The sequence below is a fragment of the Taudactylus pleione genome, unplaced genomic scaffold, assembly GCF_031769625.1.
Source record: "Taudactylus pleione unplaced genomic scaffold, aTauple2 ptg000149l, whole genome shotgun sequence".
Taxonomy (NCBI): domain Eukaryota; kingdom Metazoa; phylum Chordata; class Amphibia; order Anura; family Myobatrachidae; genus Taudactylus; species Taudactylus pleione.
In genome coordinates this window covers 4989428-5010131 of record NW_028284551.1, presented here as the reverse complement: position 1 = coordinate 5010131, position 20704 = coordinate 4989428, and positions in this window count along the sequence as shown.

Sequence of the window (20704 nt, the reverse complement as noted above, 5' to 3'; positions counted from 1 at the left end):
TACCCCTCCAGCCTAACCACTATATGAGATCAAACACTGCAAATAAAGTCAGGGGCAGTAAATTCAGAAGATGATTTAAAGGCCCAGTGCACATAGGAGTGACCTACAAACCAGATGGGGCATATATCTAAATGCACTCCTGAAAAAACAAGGAAAACAACATTAACCAATTGAGAAAACAAATAACCATAGAAAAAAGGCAAAGAAGGTGAAGGGAGTAAAAATCTGAAGAAACCTGCCTGGAGTACAACAGCCAATCAGTCTCCATGATTCAGCACAAAAAAATGGCAAGATCCTTCAAGGCCCTTACCACTAATGGTAACTTATGGAAAATCCTTGGAGTGTACCAGAAACACAATGTCACCAAATGTATGGATAAATTCAAAGTGTTTATTGCAGGACACACAGAATCAGCAGAAATAATCCAACTTTGGGTGTGGCTGGATAGCAGGCAATTAATAATAGAAATACACTGTGACTGGGTATGCAGCAACATATTCATGAGTGTGTAATACTTGATTAGCAGATACTGAATATTGCATACAGACTAAGGAGCTGGATTTAAGTTTACCAAGCTGTACCAGGAATATGGCAGATAAACTGGAATTAGAGTGAGCTGTAGAGTCCTTTTAAACAAAGTCCAGAATAGTGAAGTATGAAGAGACAGGGATCCAGTAACAGACAAATAATAATGACAGGCTCAGGCACAGTGAGTCAGTACTGACATGAAGTGCTGAAGCTGCAAACATGACTGTAAACATGACTTGATAAATCTAGGGAGCACGAAAAAGACCAGCAACCTTCTCACATGACAAAACATGAAACAGCAATAATGACCAGCAATGTGCCTGGTGAGAAGCAGGATTATGTAGCAGTGACCTAGGTGCAGATGATTGAAGTAGACACTACATTAACTTCTACAATACATGAGTGTAGAGAATGTCTGAACATCACAGCAACACCTCTGGTAGCACAGAGGTATTGCAGGTGAACCAACACAATGTCAGAGTCATGACAGTGATGAGCGCCTTATGCTACCAAGGTAAATTTGCAATTATAGGAAAATAACAAATTATCTGAGCTCTATTTGAAAAAAAAAAAAAAAAACTCAGAGCAAAGTAGCAAAGAGCTAACGCACCTAGTGCTTATACACATCCGACTTACAGTGCCCGAGAGCCTTGATCTCCCAACAATGAGCATGGCAAACATCACCAATCAGCCTATGCAACTAAAAGTGAGAAAGTGCATCTGTAACGGAATAATATGAAGTACCAGATAAACAAACAAGCACCCCATAACTCCAAAGTGACAACAATGGTAAAGAGCTCCAACAAAGGCAGATTTTTGTTCAGAACCCCCATTAACCAGTCAACAGGCCAAAGGAAAGCAGACCAAGAGTCTTTGAAATAAGGGTAAAAAATGGTGTACCCCTCAGCATCAGTTAAAAGCTGAAGCTGCACTCTAGATGAAGGGGGGTAAGCCAAAAATGAAAGCTATTAAACTCAGCCAAAAATGTATTCAAAATACAAGGATCACTCTGAATTTTCACAGAAAATAGAGTGGTAAGCCTTATGCACACCAGCCGTCACTTGCTCAAGCTTACATCAAAAACCTCTCACCATGAGTATAACTCAACATGCAAAATTAAAACATAAATTAAAAACATGCAACAAGGAAAGCCAGCCAACCCAACACACAGAACATCATTGAGGTAGTGAGCTTCCCCAGACTCCCCTGGGGCTGCACACATGTACCAGTGCAAAAATGAACTTAAGACTTCAAAAATGTGCATGAGATGGAACAACCTATGGAGAGGCATTTATCAATGTAGAACCCGATGTCCAGACTAAAACCCATCAACAGCCCTAGTTGCACCTCCTTGGCAACTTTGTCTTTCAGGACAAGCCACAACTTGTTCCCGGACCAGAGATGGCTATGGGAAACGATTGCCATGTTACCGGAAATTGGAAGCCAAAAGCCCTTGATGAACTTCTTCATAGCACCCACTTTTACCAGGGATTGAGCCCTACTGAGCGTGGCCTGCAGCATCGAGCTTGGAACCAATGAAAGGGCCAGACAAGCTAGAGAATTCTCAGACTGGATAAATGGCCACCGGAGGCCTGGGGGAATTAGTAGGAGGGGGCATTGGAGAGGCACAGTGTCTGTATGCCAAAACTTCTGCAGCTGCAGATACAAGTTGCATCACTTCTAATCAGATCTAAACATCTTTGCAACTGAGGTCCATGACATGAACACAAGAATGCTTATGGAAGAACTCCTCCTCATACTGCCTCCAGACCACTCCCTGAAATTAGTGAAATAAGCCATGACTGAGATTCAGTCATCTAATCACATTGATAGCCTCTGCAGGGTGTCTGCAAATAGCATACCACAAAAATATAAAAATGCCTTTCAACCAATTGATGTCCTCCCCAATACCATTTTATTCTTAGCTGCCACCAAAGCCTTGCGCGACTGAGAAGTGAGACTAAAAACATCTACATATTTGTCCTTAGCTATTTTTTCCCACATATGAGTACACAGACCATGGAGAACTGTAGTAATCATGCAATGAACCCCAGATGCCTCACTATTACTGGATGAACAACACCACCAGTGACTGCAAAAGTGATGTGTCAATCAGCTACTATGAAGTTTCTTTGCCCTGCTAGGATGCAGATGCCGGGAGCCACTACTCATCACCCAATCAATGTGTCTCACCTGACAAAACAGTCTCAGCAGCAAGGGAAGGCTGAAAGGAAGACACACAGCATTCTCTATCCATCCCCAAAATAGAATTGTCAGCATCCAAACCTGAAACAGGATGAGGAAGAGGACAAAGACAAAGTACCAGCAACAGAGGCAGAGGTACCCCAAGAAGAACTGACACCAGAGACAGAAGGCTGGGCACAGTCACATGGGATGAGGGGAGCTGCAGAAGGGGTAGTGGGAGGAAAGCCACATTGAGTACCCAAATGCACCATGATATGGGCCAAATAGGCCCTCACCCCGGGAGAAGAGGCTCAGCCCTCAGACCCTCCAGCAGCCTGTGACACCTTGGACACAAGGAGCCTAGCAACCGACCCCAGATATAAAGGTGCCCCAGGCACAGAAGCAGTCCTACCCATGGGCCCTCAGCAGCAGCCTGTGGCCATGAGTTAACACTATAGCTATGCCCCCCAGATAAAATTAGGTCTACGGTCCATCAAAGGTATGGCAGCATGAGCATGAAGGTGGTGGCACTGGGAACATGGAAAACCTTCAATCCAATGACCCCCTTCAGCCAGCCGACCTATATGCCACCGGTATCTCATGATACAACATGGTGTCAGCATCCTTACAGGCAGGGACGGATTGGGAATTCAAAGTGGCCCTGGAAAATAATCCTGCCAGTGGCCCTATATGCGCACAGAAGGCGCGCGGGTAAAAAAGTGGGTGTGGCCTTGATGCAAGGGGCGTGGTCTTGTGTGAAGTGCCATGCCTGCAAGCTACTCTCCTTGTATTCATCATGCTGGGGGCATGCCCACTGCTCCAAGAGCAGATGGATATGCCCCCAGCCCCTCTCTGCAGTAAATAAAAACAGCGAGCATGTGGATAAGTATTCTCTTGCCTTGATGATTTCTCTGCAACAGGGAACCTCTGAAGAAATTGATCCTTCCTGGACAGGCCGTGTCTTTATTCAGTATTCACTATTCATGCTGGAAATCACATGGTCTGAAATCCGCCTGTTTGCATAGGATTAAAGCCAATGTCATCAACATGCAACAGAGGTTCAATCAGATAATAGTGCCCCCATGCCCCACCAATAATTGCCCCCATGGTAAGAGCCCTCCCCCCTTCCCCTGTATCACACACACAATTAATGCCCCCATGCTCCACCAATATTTGCCTCTCTGGTAAGAGCCCTCCTCCTGCATCACACACAATTAGTGCCCCCATGCCCCACCAATGATTGCCCCCCTGGTAAGAGCCCTCCCCCCTGCCCCTGTATCAGCATGGCCACAGTAGGCCCTTACCTCCTCTCACAGGAGTCACTTGTCCCAGCTGTTGGCTCTGTCAATTTGCGGCAGGGCTTATTTCAAAGAAATAAGTAATTATTACATTTTCCCCACATCAGATTGGGGTGTAGTAACAGCACTTTAAGTTGGTTTATTGCAGCAAATAGAGAAACAATTTCCTTATAATCATCATATAAATGTAATTTTTGCTATAATCTACATGCTGATGCAGAAACATTTCTAAGATAGACAGATATGACAATCTCTGAAAAAGTACATGCTGTATGTGCGGTAAGGAGTAAAAATCTTGTATAAATACTTGTCTGTGATACTGTACCTCACTTTTCCTGAAAGCACACAGGCTTACCAGTACAGTATTTAGGGGCTAATTTAGAGATGCATGTCAATCCTATACGCATGCGGAGGAGCCGCACTGCATATGTGCAGGTCTGTTTCTGCAATGTCGCTCACAGTGTACCAATAGCTGCAGCATGATTGACATGCAGCTTACATTTGAGGTGGCAATGGACAGCTTTCCAGAGAATGGGGGCATGTTGGCCCCTCTTTCTGGGAATGCCAAAGCCAGTGGCTGTGTCCTTAGACTACTATATGAAAAAGGGGACCGAGCCATCCAGGAAGTAGGTAAGTATGAAGTGTAGGGGTTATATTTACTAAAGTGAGAGTTTTTAGAAGTGGAGATGTTGCTTAAAGCATCCAATCAGATTCTAGTTATTCTAGTTATTATCTTCTAGAAGGTGCAAGTTAACGTTAAGTAGAATCTGATTGGTTGCTATGGGCAACATCTCCACTTCTAAAAACTCTCACTTTAGTATATATACCAATAAGTGTGTTTAATAAAAAGTGAAAATAATCACTGTGCATGTCCTGTAAATGTATGTAATATTTTCCTTACAGTGGTACTACAAGTGCCAGTGGGTACAGAATGTCTGGGCATGTTGGCACTTGTGGGTAACCAAATGGCGCATGCCGGGGTAGGCTTGCTGGGACCTATAGTTCCAGGACCAATATTAAATCTATATTTTACACATTACCCCCTCACCCACTGCCTCCAGTTGATAGATTTCATACTGTGTGCTCCCCTGCTATGTCATTTTCACTCCAGCTGGTTCAGCACAGTGCTGGTTATAGGTAAATAGGCGGAGCTCCAAGCCAATTTTTTCCCCTATGTTCCTGTACCAGCCCAGGCTGAAAGACCCAGGGCTAGTTATGGATTTGGGGGGGGACCTCACACCAATTTTTGTAACTTTTTAACTTTTTCATTTACTTTTAACCCTAAAAATCCTGCACAGATCATAATATGTGCAGTGCTTCTCCCAAACTGACCTGCCTCAGGCAGGTCTATTGTTTGGGTGGTTTGTCTGTAAGTTTTATGTTTGATTTTTATTCTATTTTAACACTGACCTTTAGTAAATCTGGGGATTTATGGCGTCAATGTAAAAGTACCAATATTGGTCCAATGATCTAATTTGGTTGAAAGTGGGGTTATTGGAGTTGGTTTTGACATTAATAAATTTGTGATTTATAAAATCAATGGAAAATTGACCTAAAAATATAAAATAGACATTTAGTACATATAACCCCTAGTGTTCTTTCTCTTCCATAACAAGAAATTTATAATTCATTCATTCTAATTCATTGACTTAATTGTTGCAAAAACTTCCCACAAAGATCCTGCTACCTCACCTTTTACATTCAGAGTGAGCTCATATTCAGAGTTCACATTCACCAAATACTAGTTTTTCCATGTCCTACATATCACTTGTACAGTGTGTGTCATTATCCATTTGAGGATGTGCACCCATAGGTTTAAGATTATTCACTCTTTAATACCACTCAACCTGTAATCTTAGCCAAACGTATGACTTCTAAAGGTGCCTACACACTAGGTGATATTTTACACAATTCACCCGATTTCGACGCATCATGACAAATCGTGTAAAATATGTCCAATTCGTGAGTGTCCACTCATGATCACGATGCCGATGCGCCTACCCACTGGTCGTAATTCGCATCTTCAGATCTTACACAAAAATATATCAGGTGTCCCACCTTAGCGCCTGCTCCAAAGAATGATCAATTGATACTTAACTTATATGTATCACGAATGTCTTTGGACTTCTTATCTCCAAATCAAAATGAGGTGTAACCAATGTATGTCGTAATATGTGAAGAAAGACAAAAGAAGAAAAAAATCTAGTGCAGATTGTCTCACCATAAATTCATAAACTACAAATAGAATATTTTCAAAAATGATCCCGATGCTATATGCAGAATAGATGCTTGTGTGAAAAAAATCCTTAATGTATAACACACATTTATTCAAAGCACAAATTAATATAGGCACATACAATACAATATACAAAAGGAGCTTCTAGATGAATAATGAGCCTCCTTTGAAACATCAATTCACCAAAGTTACAGGTGAAGTTGGCCTCCTACCAGAATCCAGGTAAGTAGATGCATATAATAACTGGGAAGATGTAAAAAACCCGGGTTCAGCCTCAGCTATTTGTCCTCATCTATCCCACACCGGTTCTGGATGGATCCTATGGTCCCTCTTTGCTGCCAACGCGTTTCTACCATTAAGGTCTTTGTCAAGGCAATGAGGGTCTAGTAATGTGGGCCACCTTAAATACCCTTATCAATCAGGAACTGGATTACTGGGAGGAGCCACCTTCTTTACAATATATAATTCGAAACATCAATTCATATATCACAATATATATAATCATTAAAATCCCCTATACTTATATATTTAAGATTCATAAATTATCCATATTGCACCAACCCCGAATTTTTCTTTTTATTACTTAAAAAACGGCATCCATATCACTTCCGGTAAGCGGGTCCACGTGTGTCCCCACGCGTCTCATTCCGGTGTTTCACGTAAGACACACAGCACTTTGGGATAACTAATTCCTTCCCCAGGTGTCCAATACCAATACAGGTGATGTCCTAACGTTATGTCCTTACGACGGACACAAAGTTCCGTTGCTCTGAGCGTAATGGCCGGAAGTACGCGTCACGCGGCCTTAAGGATTCTGGGATTTGTAGTCAAAAAGTCCCGCCGATCCCGGAAGTCCACGTAACACTGTGTGAGGATGCTTGGGGCTTGTAGTAGAGATGCCTCACTAGTTCTTAGAGTGACATATCGATAACCATGCCTTCCATGTAAATCGATACATTGTCAGTGCTTTAATAACAGCTGAAGTTTATGGTTTAGAAAGTCCATTTATCCCATATTAGCCTATCGGTAAAATATATCTGTGAAATGACACGTACAAAATATATTATATAAAGCAGCCTTATATTATTAAAATGACCACATGTACATAATAAATAGATAATAAAAACTACATATAAATAATGAACTTATAAATAAAACAATTTAATTTAAGAACCATTTAATTTCAAAATCCTTATTGATCCCTCCCGGATGTAGAGTCTTAAGGGAATAGATATAATACATCTCTGCTTTAGCCAACTCATAAGGTAGATTATTGTTTCTCCAATTTACTTTTACTTGTTTTAAAACCCCAAATTCTTTGATATCCCTGATATTCTTGTTATGGATATCTTTAAAATGGGATGATAATGCATGGGTCTCTAGACCCTTTTTAATGTTACGGATATGTTCCGCAAGTCTTATCTTTAGGGGTCTGGATGTTCTACCAATGTAATATTTATTGCAATTACATCCTATATAATATACAACATTTTTTGAGTTGCATGTAGAGAAATCTTCTATTTTTTTCTCTATGCCATTAATCTTTATATTCAAACACTTCCTAACCCCCTTAACTATTTGACACATTATACATGTACCACATCTCTGAAAGCCCTTAGTGGTAATTCTACCACTAGTCCTAGGGGGTGAAAGTGCACTTTTGGTAACCTTATCCTTAATATTTTTTGCTCTTCTATAAATGAATCTTGGTTTATCCGGAAGTAAAGGTTTGAGAACTTGATCTGCTTTCAGGATAGGCCAATGAGTTTTCACGATTCGTTCGATTTGCTTATATTGTGAATTGTAATCTGTGATAAACGCCAACTTAAAACCCTCATTAGAATTTTGGATTTGTGTCCTTTTCTCAGTTAGTAATGTATCTCTTTCGAGATTTATGCATTTTGCCATAGCTGCCCGTACCTTCTCTTTTTTGTACCCACTATGTTCAAATTTTATTATCCACCTGGCCGCCCCATCGTGTCAGGAGTTAATTCGGTCACAGCTAACCTATCAGAGTATATAGATTATTTTTTACAAAGTCTTGTTTTAAAAAATAGGTCTCATCTTAAAGATACCCTGGACATTTTGAAGTTATTGAAAACGATTAAATGGGAGGAACATTTTTTACTTATTACCGCTGATGTGTGTTCACTTTACACCATTATTCAATATCAATTGGGCTTAGAAGCAGTATCCTTATATTTAGAAGAAAGTGAATATGCTATAGTTTTAAAAGAATTTTTATTAAAAGGGATAGCTTTTATTTTGGAAAATAACTACTTTCACTTTAAGGATAGTTTTTACCTACAAAAAGTTGGGACAGCCATGGGCACCAGATTCGCCCCAAGTTACGCCAATATTTTTATGGGCATGTGGGAATCACAATATGTGTGGAATAATTGTAAATATGGGGCGAATCTGGTGTCATGGGCGAGGTATATAGATGATATTATTTTTATCTGGAGTGGAGGTCGAGAAAAATTAGAGGAATTTTGTAATTATCTAAATGAGAATACTTTTAACATAAAATTAACTTTTAACATTAGTGATTGTACAATTAATTTTTTAGATTTGACAATTTATATACAGGAGGGCAAAATCTTGACACGCAACTATACAAAACCCACGGACTCAGGAACTTTTTTAGATGCTCAGAGCTGCCACCATGAAAATTGGCTGGATTCAATTCCTAATAGCCAATTACGAAGATTAAAGAGGAATTGTTCAGAGAATAATATTTTTGAAGAACAAGCGAACAATATGATAATAAAATTTGAACATAGTGGGTACAAAAAAGAGAAGGTACGGGCAGCTATGGCAAAATGCATAAATCTCGAAAGAGATACATTACTAACTGAGAAAAGGACACAAATCCAAAATTCTAATGAGGGTTTTAAGTTGGCGTTTATCACAGATTACAATTCACAATATAAGCAAATCGAACGAATCGTGAAAACTCATTGGCCTATCCTGAAAGCAGATCAAGTTCTCAAACCTTTACTTCCGGATAAACCAAGATTCATTTATAGAAGAGCAAAAAATATTAAGGATAAGGTTACCAAAAGTGCACTTTCACCCCCTAGGACTAGTGGTAGAATTACCACTAAGGGCTTTCAGAGATGTGGTACATGTATAATGTGTCAAATAGTTAAGGGGGTTAGGAAGTGTTTGAATATAAAGATTAATGGCATAGAGAAAAAAATAGAAGATTTCTCTACATGCAACTCAAAAAATGTTGTATATTATATAGGATGTAATTGCAATAAATATTACATTGGTAGAACATCCAGACCCCTAAAGATAAGACTTGCGGAACATATCCGTAACATTAAAAAGGGTCTAGAGACCCATGCATTATCATCCCATTTTAAAGATATCCATAACAAGAATATCAGGGATATCAAAGAATTTGGGGTTTTAAAACAAGTAAAAGTAAATTGGAGAAACAATAATCTACCTTATGAGTTGGCTAAAGCAGAGATGTATTATATCTATTCCCTTAAGACTCTACATCCGGGAGGGATCAATAAGGATTTTGAAATTAAATGGTTCTTAAATTAAATTGTTTTATTTATAAGTTCATTATTTATATGTAGTTTTTATTATCTATTTATTATGTACATGTGGTCATTTTAATAATATAAGGCTGCTTTATATAATATATTTTGTACGTGTCATTTCACAGATATATTTTACCGATAGGCTAATATGGGATAAATGGACTTTCTAAACCATAAACTTCAGCTGTTATTAAAGCACTGACAATGTAACGATTTACATGGAAGGCATGGTTATCGATATGTCACTCTAAGAACTAGTGAGGCATCTCTACTACAAGCCCCAAGCATCCTCACACAGTGTTACGTGGACTTCCGGGATCGGCGGGACTTTTTGACTACAAATCCCAGAATCCTTAAGGCCGCGTGACGCGTACTTCCGGCCATTACGCTCAGAGCAACGGAACTTTGTGTCCGTCGTAAGGACATAACGTTAGGACATCACCTGTATTGGTATTGGACACCTGGGGAAGGAATTAGTTATCCCAAAGTGCTGTGTGTCTTACGTGAAACACCGGAAGGAGACGCGTGGGGACACACGTGGACCCGCTTACCGGAAGTGATATGGATGCCGTTTTTTAAGTAATAAAAAGAAAAATTCGGGGTTGGTGCAATATGGATAATTTATGAATCTTAAATATATAAGTATAGGGGATTTTAATGATTATATATATTGTGATATATGAATTGATGTTTCGAATTATATATTGTAAAGAAGGTGGCTCCTCCCAGTAATCCAGTTCCTGATTGATAAGGGTATTTAAGGTGGCCCACATTACTAGACCCTCATTGCCTTGACAAAGACCTTAATGGTAGAAACGCGTTGGCAGCAAAGAGGGACCATAGGATCCATCCAGAACCGGTGTGGGATAGATGAGGACAAATAGCTGAGGCTGAACCCGGGTTTTTTACATCTTCCCAGTTATTATATGCATCTACTTACCTGGATTCTGGTAGGAGGCCAACTTCACCTGTAACTTTGGTGAATTGATGTTTCAAAGGAGGCTCATTATTCATCTAGAAGCTCCTTTTGTATATTGTATTGTATGTGCCTATATTAATTTGTGCTTTGAATAAATGTGTGTTATACATTAAGGATTTTTTTCACACAAGCATCTATTCTGCATATAGCATCGGGATCATTTTTGAAAATATTCTATTTGTAGTTTATGAATTTATGGTGAGACAATCTGCACTAGATTTTTTTCTTCTTTTGTCTTTCTTCACATATTACGACATACATTGGTTACACCTCATTTTGATTTGGAGATAAGAAGTCCAAAGACATTCGTGATACATATAAGTTAAGTATCAATTGATCATTCTTTGGAGCAGGCGCTAAGGTGGGACACCTGATATATTTTTGTGTAAGCTTTATTATTGGAGGAGTTAGATACCTCCCCCTTAGGAGATCTCACCTAAGCAGCCAGCTTGGCGCAAACATACAAATACCATTCTATTTGTGCATCTTCAGATCTTGCCTGCTGCAGGTAAGATCTGGCAATCTCGGACATGATGTGGTGCAGATCGTACGTGTGTTTGCACTCATGATCTATTATACAATCAATCGTCCATTCCGTCACTTGACTGACATATCCCTGTCTCCATTTTGTGCAGCATTGTGACTTGGATGGAGATTAACCCGATTGCTTCAGCACACCTGATCATGCGACCTGACCTATTCTTAGTGAGTATTTATGATGTTAGTGCTGCTGAGCAGCAATGTGTATGCAAACCCTGTCCACCAATGAGTATGCCTGATCCACTGTCCACCAATGTGACCCAACCAGTGACCCAACCACTGACCACCTATGTGTATAATGCATAACCCACCCACCCACTGGCCACCTATGTGTATAAAGCATGACCCACCCACCCACTGACCACCTATGTATAATGTGTCTATATATTATATATTTAAATCTTATTTTGAACATGATAAAATAAATGAATGAATCTAAAAAATGTATTGAAAAATGCAATCTGTATTAAAATTAACCTTCACATTAAAACACCATAAGAACATTAACAAATGAAAAACAACTTTAAAATTATTTAAACTATACACAACATTACTATACATCCAAACATATCAACATTAAAAATACTTAAAAATAACCAAACTATAAAAAATTATGATAACATTGTATGCATCCATATTTTCTAATGTTTTTTTTTTCCCCCTAGATACATCTTTGGATAAGGACCATGAGTTTCTCACTGGCTTCCTGGAGTGTCTCGAGGTAAAGTAGTGTCTATGGATGGTTAGCTGTCGCGACTATTCCATTAAGTCAAAAAAACTAACGGCATTGGAGGAATTGGTGGAATATAGTCGTCAATGCTGTAGTGATGCATCCGTGAAATGGGTGAGAAATAAAATCAAAAATCTCTGTACCATCTTTGTCAAAAAGTGGAAGGAGGTGAAGGAGTTGAAACGTTCAGGAGCATCCACTGGTGACGTGTATCAGCCAACCCATTGGTACTATTCTCTTATTTTCTTTATTTTCTTTCACAGCGTCAGTCTCTTGTCCTTATGGCCGAGCGAGAGGGAGAAGAGGAGGTGGCTGAAGTTCACAGTGGACCGTCCAAGACAGGTTTGGTAAGTAGAGACACAGGGCCTGATTCAGATCCGCTCGCAAAAAGCGTGCGCTCGCTCTGAATCAGGGCGGCCACATGATTTTTTTGTTCGGCCTCCTGGCCGCTCGCTAAGCTGCGTATATGCCTGATTTGAGCATCATTTGTGACAGTGAGGGTGATGTGTCAATTTCCCCATGCCCACCACCAACTGCACCACCATCAGCACCTACTGCACCTTCCCAAAGAAAGAGTAAGCATCCCAGGAAAAAACATCAAAGCACAGACCCTGCAGATGAGTTTTTCCAGCAGGCAGAATAGGTTTTAAAAAGGCACCTGACCACCTAGATCACTCTACCTCTCATATAAATAGAATCCTGCTGCAAATGAGTGTTGAAACCCAAACAGAATTCCAGCGTCTGGTATATGAGTTGCTCATCAGGGTGCTGCGTAATCATTTATATCTATCAACCTATATTGGTGACCCTGTGCCCTGCTCACCTGCCCCAACCACCTCTATGATGCCTCCATCCCAGTGGCAGCCTACTCCACCACCCTCTAACCCAACCACCACAAGCCAGGCTATATATAATGCCCTTTTAGAAGCAGAGGAGGATATTCAAGGGTTTTAGAACATCTAAAGTTTTTTTGTTGTTGTCTGCAGCATCATCAACTTTTACCTCTCCCAATTGCTACTCTATGGTATACGGTGGTGACGACGCTGATTGGACATGTACAATACACACATGGCACAAGGACAGATTGTTGGAAGCCAAGGCCACAATTTATACTTGCACCATGTGTTTATTGGACTATTCAATCTGGCATCTTACCCACCATATACCATAGAGCAGCCTAGCTATTGGGACTGATAACAGTTGGTGATAATGCAGTTTTACATTCTAAATGCATACAGGAGACATGTTTTCCATGTTTGGAATGCAAATGTTATATTGTTGTAATAAAGACAGTTTTAGTACTCGCAGCACAGTTTTATTACTCAGCCATATTGGCAGCAAAGTTTACACCATTTTAAAGTGTTTATACAGTAGTTTTCTACATTTAAAAAAATATATATTTCACAAGAAATAAATGATTCTCCCATATCCAAATATTCAGAAATACAAAATATACAGAAATAAGGAATGACTTTGGGAGGACTGAGATAGTGAATTATTTGCTTTTTGAGGTTCAATGTACATAAACTTTATTTAAGGCACAAAATTATTAAAAATATTGTATAAAATTACCTGCAGGCTGTGTGTATAAGGTGTACATGAAACAAAAATGAATTTCATGTATGTACACAAACTTTGTTTTAGACACAAAATTATTGAAAATATTGTATAAAATTATCTGCAAGCTCTGTGTATAAGGTATATATGATACATAAATACATTCTGTGTTTAGATTTGGGTCCCTTTCCCTAGATATTTCATTATAGTATGCAAATATTCCACAATACAGAATATTCCGATATCCAAAATACCCCTGGTCCCAAGCCACCGGATATGGGAGACTCAACCTATAGTGTGTTTTTTCTTGCATTACAAAACTGGTACTGCAGAACTTTGACAATAGCCTTGCAAGTCTCCAGGATGATGACCCAAAGCCTGAGGAAATATGTGTCACAAACTTCAGGTCTTCCAGTGACCTTCCTGTAGCTAGGTATCTCAGGGTAGCCACCAGTCTCTTCTCAGCAGGGATTGGCCTTCCACAGCTTAGTATCCTGCTTCCTGATATAGGGGGGTCACCAGACGCAGAAACTCCTGGAAAGTGTCATCATCCATGCGCAGGAAGTTGCGATGGTCGTCCGGATTGTTCTCCAGAATCTCCATCAGCAGGGACATGTGAGAACGAGTATCTCTATGCAGCAGCCACTCCTTGGTCCAGCATGCTCTCCTCCTTTGCTGGGCCCTCTCCTTCAACACCTTAACCCCAGCATAGGCCAGACCAGAACTCTATTCCGATAGGGATCCATCAGCACAGAATGCAGAATGGAATGCAGGTAAAACACACTTTATTAGGCAGGCAAAACAAAGCAGAGCACAATAGCAGTGTACAGTGTTCAGCAGGTATACACTAAGCATCACTAGTCACATAGCAGAAATGCACAGACCTAAAATGGCTTCTGCTTTATATACCCCCTAGTTAAGCTTGCCCATTATTTAAATTTAGTTCAAATCTTGCAGATCATCGTGAGGTGTTTGGTAAGCTGACGATTTATCGTGCACAACCTCATGATTTGGACATCGGACACAATGCATGATATATCGTGAGATCATGAGTCAAATTGGACACATTTTATATCAAATCGTGTATAGGACTAGAGGGGAGAGTTCTAGGGAAATTGGACTTGCTATCACATCGTGAACACATCGCGTAGTGTGTAGGCACCATCACTATAGATGAGCGGTTCTGATATGACTTCGCAAGTTTGTATCTGAAAATGAGTCAAAACATTATCTTTCATGGATGTTTTGGATTTCCTGTGGTGGAAAGATGATGTACAGTATTGCCTCGTTTTCAGATCCGAACAAACTGTCGAAGCTGGATTATTGGCTGAGACAAGATCAGTTTAAAATTGAATCGCAGTGACACCATCTTGCGACTGGCCGCAAGATGCCATCTTGGAAATGAGATCGCAAGATGCCATTTTGCGAATGGCCGCCTCGGCGCCATTTTAGATAAACTCACACTTTAGTACATGTGGCAATATTACTATTAGCATCATACGATTGCATCTGTGACCATCGCCATAAGTTACGGCGATTCACCAAAAGCCCATTTCATGAATTTACATATTGGGTGCTCTGGATAAAGTGTATATTATTATAATTCCCCTAAAGGATATATTTCAGATGTGGCTGTACAGTATGTCAAAAATTGGATTGCATTAGCTAAACAGAGCAAATGGCCATGTGAAAACTAGCTTGTGTAGACAAGCTTCCTGGACATAACGTCTGCTCTCACTCCAGGTGGCCCTGCTCGAATACAGCAAGAGGGTCGTTTGTAGCACCTTACATTAGCAGGCTTCCTGCAATAAAATACCTTCAAAGCCAAGAGTGTTATCTGAGGTTTGGGTCTTGTAGCTGTGCTAATTTGCATTTACACAAGAACCTGGGAGAACAGATGACTGTAATTTTGAGCCCGGGAAGGGTGGGGGCTGCTGAGAGAGGTGGGCATGTGGAACTATAATGCTCAGCATTCCACACTGCTAGGTGTTCACTTAGTTTAAGTGAGATTTAAGTGCACCATTTCTCATACACACATTAATATGCACAATTGCGCTATTAACTAATCGCATATTAGCGAATGCATAAGATCCTGTATGAAAACACTGTTTATTAGCTTCATGCGCACGCATCTTCCCCAAGTTAACTAGCATCTTTACATCACACCCTGCATACTTACACATTACATATTCACATAAAAGGTTTAATAAGCTTTAAAGTATAAGATTTAAGTTTGTTCATTTAGCATAAATGCTGTGAAATAAAGATTATTTGGTAACTAAGGTTTTATACGTGATAAGTAAGCCATGTTTGGAATTGTACTGATTCGTACTCTCTCAACAGTATTCCGGTACCATCGGTGTGGAGATTGCATCATGCATTCTCAACTTATTGACCGCAGAGACTTCAAGCAACAAAATGTACATTATATAAACAACTGTTAGGATGTTGTATGGGGCAGGAAACCAGAGACCCCCAGTTGTTAGAGGCTGGGTTGTGTCTATTTGAATCAACCTGTTAAATGCCTTGTAACATATGCCCTCTCCGTTAGGACCAATGGTATTAGCAACAAACTTCTTTATTGTGTTGTTTATTTCTGGGGGGTATAAATATGCTCTGACCCTGGGTTCCTAGTCTTTGTGCTGAATGCTGATTGACGAGGAGTTTCTTGCTGATGCCTAACATCTGGACCAGAGAGTGCTGCGTATGGATAATTGTACTTGGGTCTGTATAATCTCTTTGCACTTAGATTATTTGAGGATCATAGCGTGTAACTGCTGTACTTTTACTTGAATAATACTTTGTGCTTTGGAACCACATGTTCTAAGTCTGGAGTCTTTATTTACTGGATGACTGCATACGCAAATTAGCATCATCCTTAGAGGTTTATAGGAAGGATATTAGAAGGTATAGGCAGGGGTATATAGAAGTTCAAAGGCAGTATCCTCAAAACTGAGTCAAATCTGAACCGCTCATCTCTAATTCTAACATTGCAATGAAACACATTCACATTCTAAGAAACTAGATAACTGGTCCAGCTTAAACAGAGTTATTTGCAAATATTTCCATTGTGAACCTATCAAAGTGTCAAAGTGTTTTATTATCATACAGTATTATTATTTTTTTCAAATACCTTATTCCATGCTATCTTTCAACTAATCTTTTACCACACTGATATTATATAATTGTATTACTAGTCCTTCAATTTCATGGTTACAGTATTTACAAATGGGAATAAAGGGATACTCACCATCCATGCCCAAATACTTTCAGGATGCCATATCTCTTAGAGTGTGGATTAGGATGTCTCTTGGAGGAAGGAGACAATATAAGAAACTACCCTCTACTAACATAGGCAAAGCTGAGACAACAGAACCTAACACCATTCTACCAGTTTGGTTGTAATGTGATCACTTCTACCAACACCTCAGTCGCCCGTCTGAGTACAGGCCCCAGCAGCAAATTGCTGGTGCTTTGTTCTACAACAGAAACTGTAGGCTGGGTGTGATATGATACACTGCAAGAGCTGCCTAACTATTCTTCCTGCACTATAAAATAACAAACAGAGGATACAATTACAATACCAGAATTACATCCCACTAATCTAGTGCTACTATACAATACAACATCACACACAATTGAGTACTTCAATTGAGAACTACAACTACTTTACATACAGTGAGTCCTGGATAGTTGTGACCTAAGTACAAAGTGAAAGAAACATTTTTATTTTGGATTAAATTAATACAGGCCTATAAAGAACTTTCTTTAAGTACTTTCTATGAATCACTTCATTTAGATAAATAAAACAATATTGGAAGAAAACTTCATTTAGAGTGGTTTGTAGTTTAAGGTCTTTCTAGGATTGGAATCATGCTCTGGTGCTAGTGGGATGCTCAGTCCAACTATTAATAACAAAAAAATTAAAAATAATAACATTTACTAATAAATAATGGAACCTGGGTCCTACTGTGGAGTATGTGAGGAATAAGGGAAATAAAGGGAAGATGGGAGGCCTAGTGTATGCCTAGATGATATAGTGTGGCCAATAAGGAATACTGGGGCCATACCTGTTCTAGGTGCAGTACTTCCATTAGTCCAGGTATAGGGATTCTTGTCTTCTTGGTCTTGATGTCTTCACCAGTGGAGGTCACAAAGAGCATTTTTGCCAAAAAACTTCTGCTAGACCAGGGTATACTCCTCTTCTAGTCTTGACTTGTAAAGAGCCCCATTTGCCTCCAGGATGTCATTGCATCCTTTGATTGACTTGCTATATTACCGGTGTCCCATTTTGTCTTCTTTGGTGTGGCATCTTCTTTCTTCTGTCTTCAGGAGCACCTTAACTGTGCCCTCTCTGCAGTGCAACTCCTCTGGCTTTCCTTATGCCGACTAATATAAGACAGCATGAGAGGGTGGAGCTTTGAAGTGGTGCCAGCTGAATCTGGCTGACTGGCCTGTACAGATCTTTGTTTAACTTACTGCAATGGCTTACCATTGACTGAATGTAAATATTTGTAGATTCAAGCAAGCCATGTCCAAAGACTACAAGCAACTTACAAGAACAAGCCAATTTTCTTGTGACAAGACCCAGCAACCTACTTTAGATGGAACATGATTCCATTTTCATCCAGGTAAGTCTCTTCTCTTTGGTGGTATAGCCCTTTCCATGCCGGGTCTTCTCCAGAGGCTGTCCCTTTCCTGAGGAACATTTTATCAGTTTACTTGTTATACTGTATTCTACTCACAAATGATCAGGTTAAAAGCCATTGTAATAAATGTTAAAAGGGTTTATCCCCCTTTCTTTGCTTGTGGATTGTAGAGCAGGAATCAGTTGTAGACAGTAGGGCAGGAGTTTCTTGAGTTCACCCCTATACCTGCAACCCAGGATAAAGAATAGAACTCAGTTGAAGGCCCTTCAGTATGTTTGAGAAATTGAGAAAGAGGTGAGATTGCCCTCACCATGAGATTTACCACTCCTAATCCCTCAAGGTACATTTACTTAGCACACACAGGCTACACATACGAGAAAAATTAGTATCTTGACAGTGTTGACAGTATTAATATTTCCATATAAAATATACTTAAATGCAATTAGAAATACAACTTTACTTCAGTTCAATTAAATACAAACAATATTACATAGTACAAATTGGCAGCCACTGTAATAACACATGTACTATCAGCTAGAGATGCAATTCTGCATTCAGACAATCATGGGTATATTTACTAAAGTGCAGGTTTTTAGAAGTAGTGTTGTTGCTCATAGCAACCATTCAGATTCTAGCTAGTTTATTGTAGAAGGTCCTAGAGAAATGATAAGTAGAATCTGATTGGTTACTATGAGCAACATCTCCACTTCTAAAAACCTGCACTTTAGTAAATATTACGGATGAGCGGGTTCGGATCGCAGAGATCCGAACCCACCCGAATTTTGAGATCCAGGGCGAGAACTGAACATGCGTTCTGTTCCCCTGCCAGCCCCAGATCTCAAACCGAGGCAAAACCATAGAGACAAAGGGGGTCATTCAGACCCACTCGCGAGCGGCAGTACGCTCGCAATTGGGTCGATGTTCCCCACTGCGCATGCGCACGACGGAGGTAGCTCCGCCGTGCGCATGCGCGAGACCCGGTGAGCGAAGGAATTTCCATCGCTCCGGGTCTCGCACCAAAGGGGGCGTGCTGTCGATGTTGATTGACAGCATGCCCCCTTTGGTGGGCATGCCAGCGGCGTGCCTGCCAGACGGAGGCATTACTATGGGAATGCCTACCATCTGAAGCCGGCCCCACTGACATCACTAGTTATGTCAGTGGGAGTGATTTTGGCTCTGATAGAGCCAAAATCACTCCTGGCCTTGCAGTTGTGAAACCCGACCACAGGGTTTCACTCGCAAGTCTGATGGTCGCGATGGTCAAGACCATCGCGGCCATCTTGTTGGATGCTCGTATATGCTGTGGGTGGTGACCCACAGCTATAAGAGCATCCAGGAGGATGCTCCATTTTAATGAAGGTGGGCCCTGATTCAGAGCGAGCGCTCTGGTCAGAGCGTCCGGCTCTGAATCAGGGCCAAAATCTTGCGGCTCACGAGCTTTCGTCTCTATGTATATAAGGGACCACGTGGCGACCGCCATTTTACTCCGGCTGTGGAGACTGAACAGGGAGGGTGGGTAGTGTAGGGCTTGGAGAGGTAGTACTTACCTGTGCTGGTGCTGTGCTGTCTGCTGTGTCCTGGGCTGGTGCACTGCTGATCCATCTGGTGCTGTCACTGCTGTGCTCTGCTGTGTCCATCTGGGCTGGTGCTGTTGCTGATCCATCTGGGCTGGTGCTGTGCTGTCTGCTGAATCCATCTGGGCTGGTGCTGATCCAACTGGGCTGGTGCTGTGCTGTCTGCTGCGTCCATCTGGGTCCAAGTTCTGGACCCTAAAACAAAATAAATATCTATATTGTCTTTTTATTTCTTTTCTCTGTTTGCATGTTAGGCTTAACTGCACAAGATAAAGCAATGCAACCTAGTGCTGCCCGACTCCAGTCATCATCAATCTGCGACCTGGGCCCAAGTTCTGGACCCCTCCCAAAAAAGTAGTGTCTTTTGTCTATTTTTTTCTGTGTGTGCATGTTAGGCTTAGCCACACAAGATACAGCAGCAACGCAAGTTGCAACCTAGTGCTGCCCGACTCCAGTCATCATCAATCTGTGCTCTGGGCCCAAGTTCTGGACCCCAAAAAATAAATGAAATAAAAATAGTAGTGTCTTTTGTCTATTTTTTTCTGTGTGTGCATATTAGGCTTAGCCGCACAAGATACATCAACGCAACCTAGTGCTGCCCGACTCCAGTCATCATCAGTCTGTGCTCTGGGCCCAAGTTCTGGACCTGAAAAAAAAAAAAGTATCTTTTGTCTATTTTTTTCTGTGTGTGCGTATTAGGCTTAGCCGCACAAGATACAGCAACGCAACCTAGTGCTGCCCGACTCAAGTAGTCATCAATCTGTGCTCTGGGCCCAAGTTCTGGACCCCCCCCCAAAAAAATAGTGTCTTTTGTCTATTTTTTTTCTGTGTGTGCATGTTAGGCTTAGCCGCACAAGATAAGCAATGCA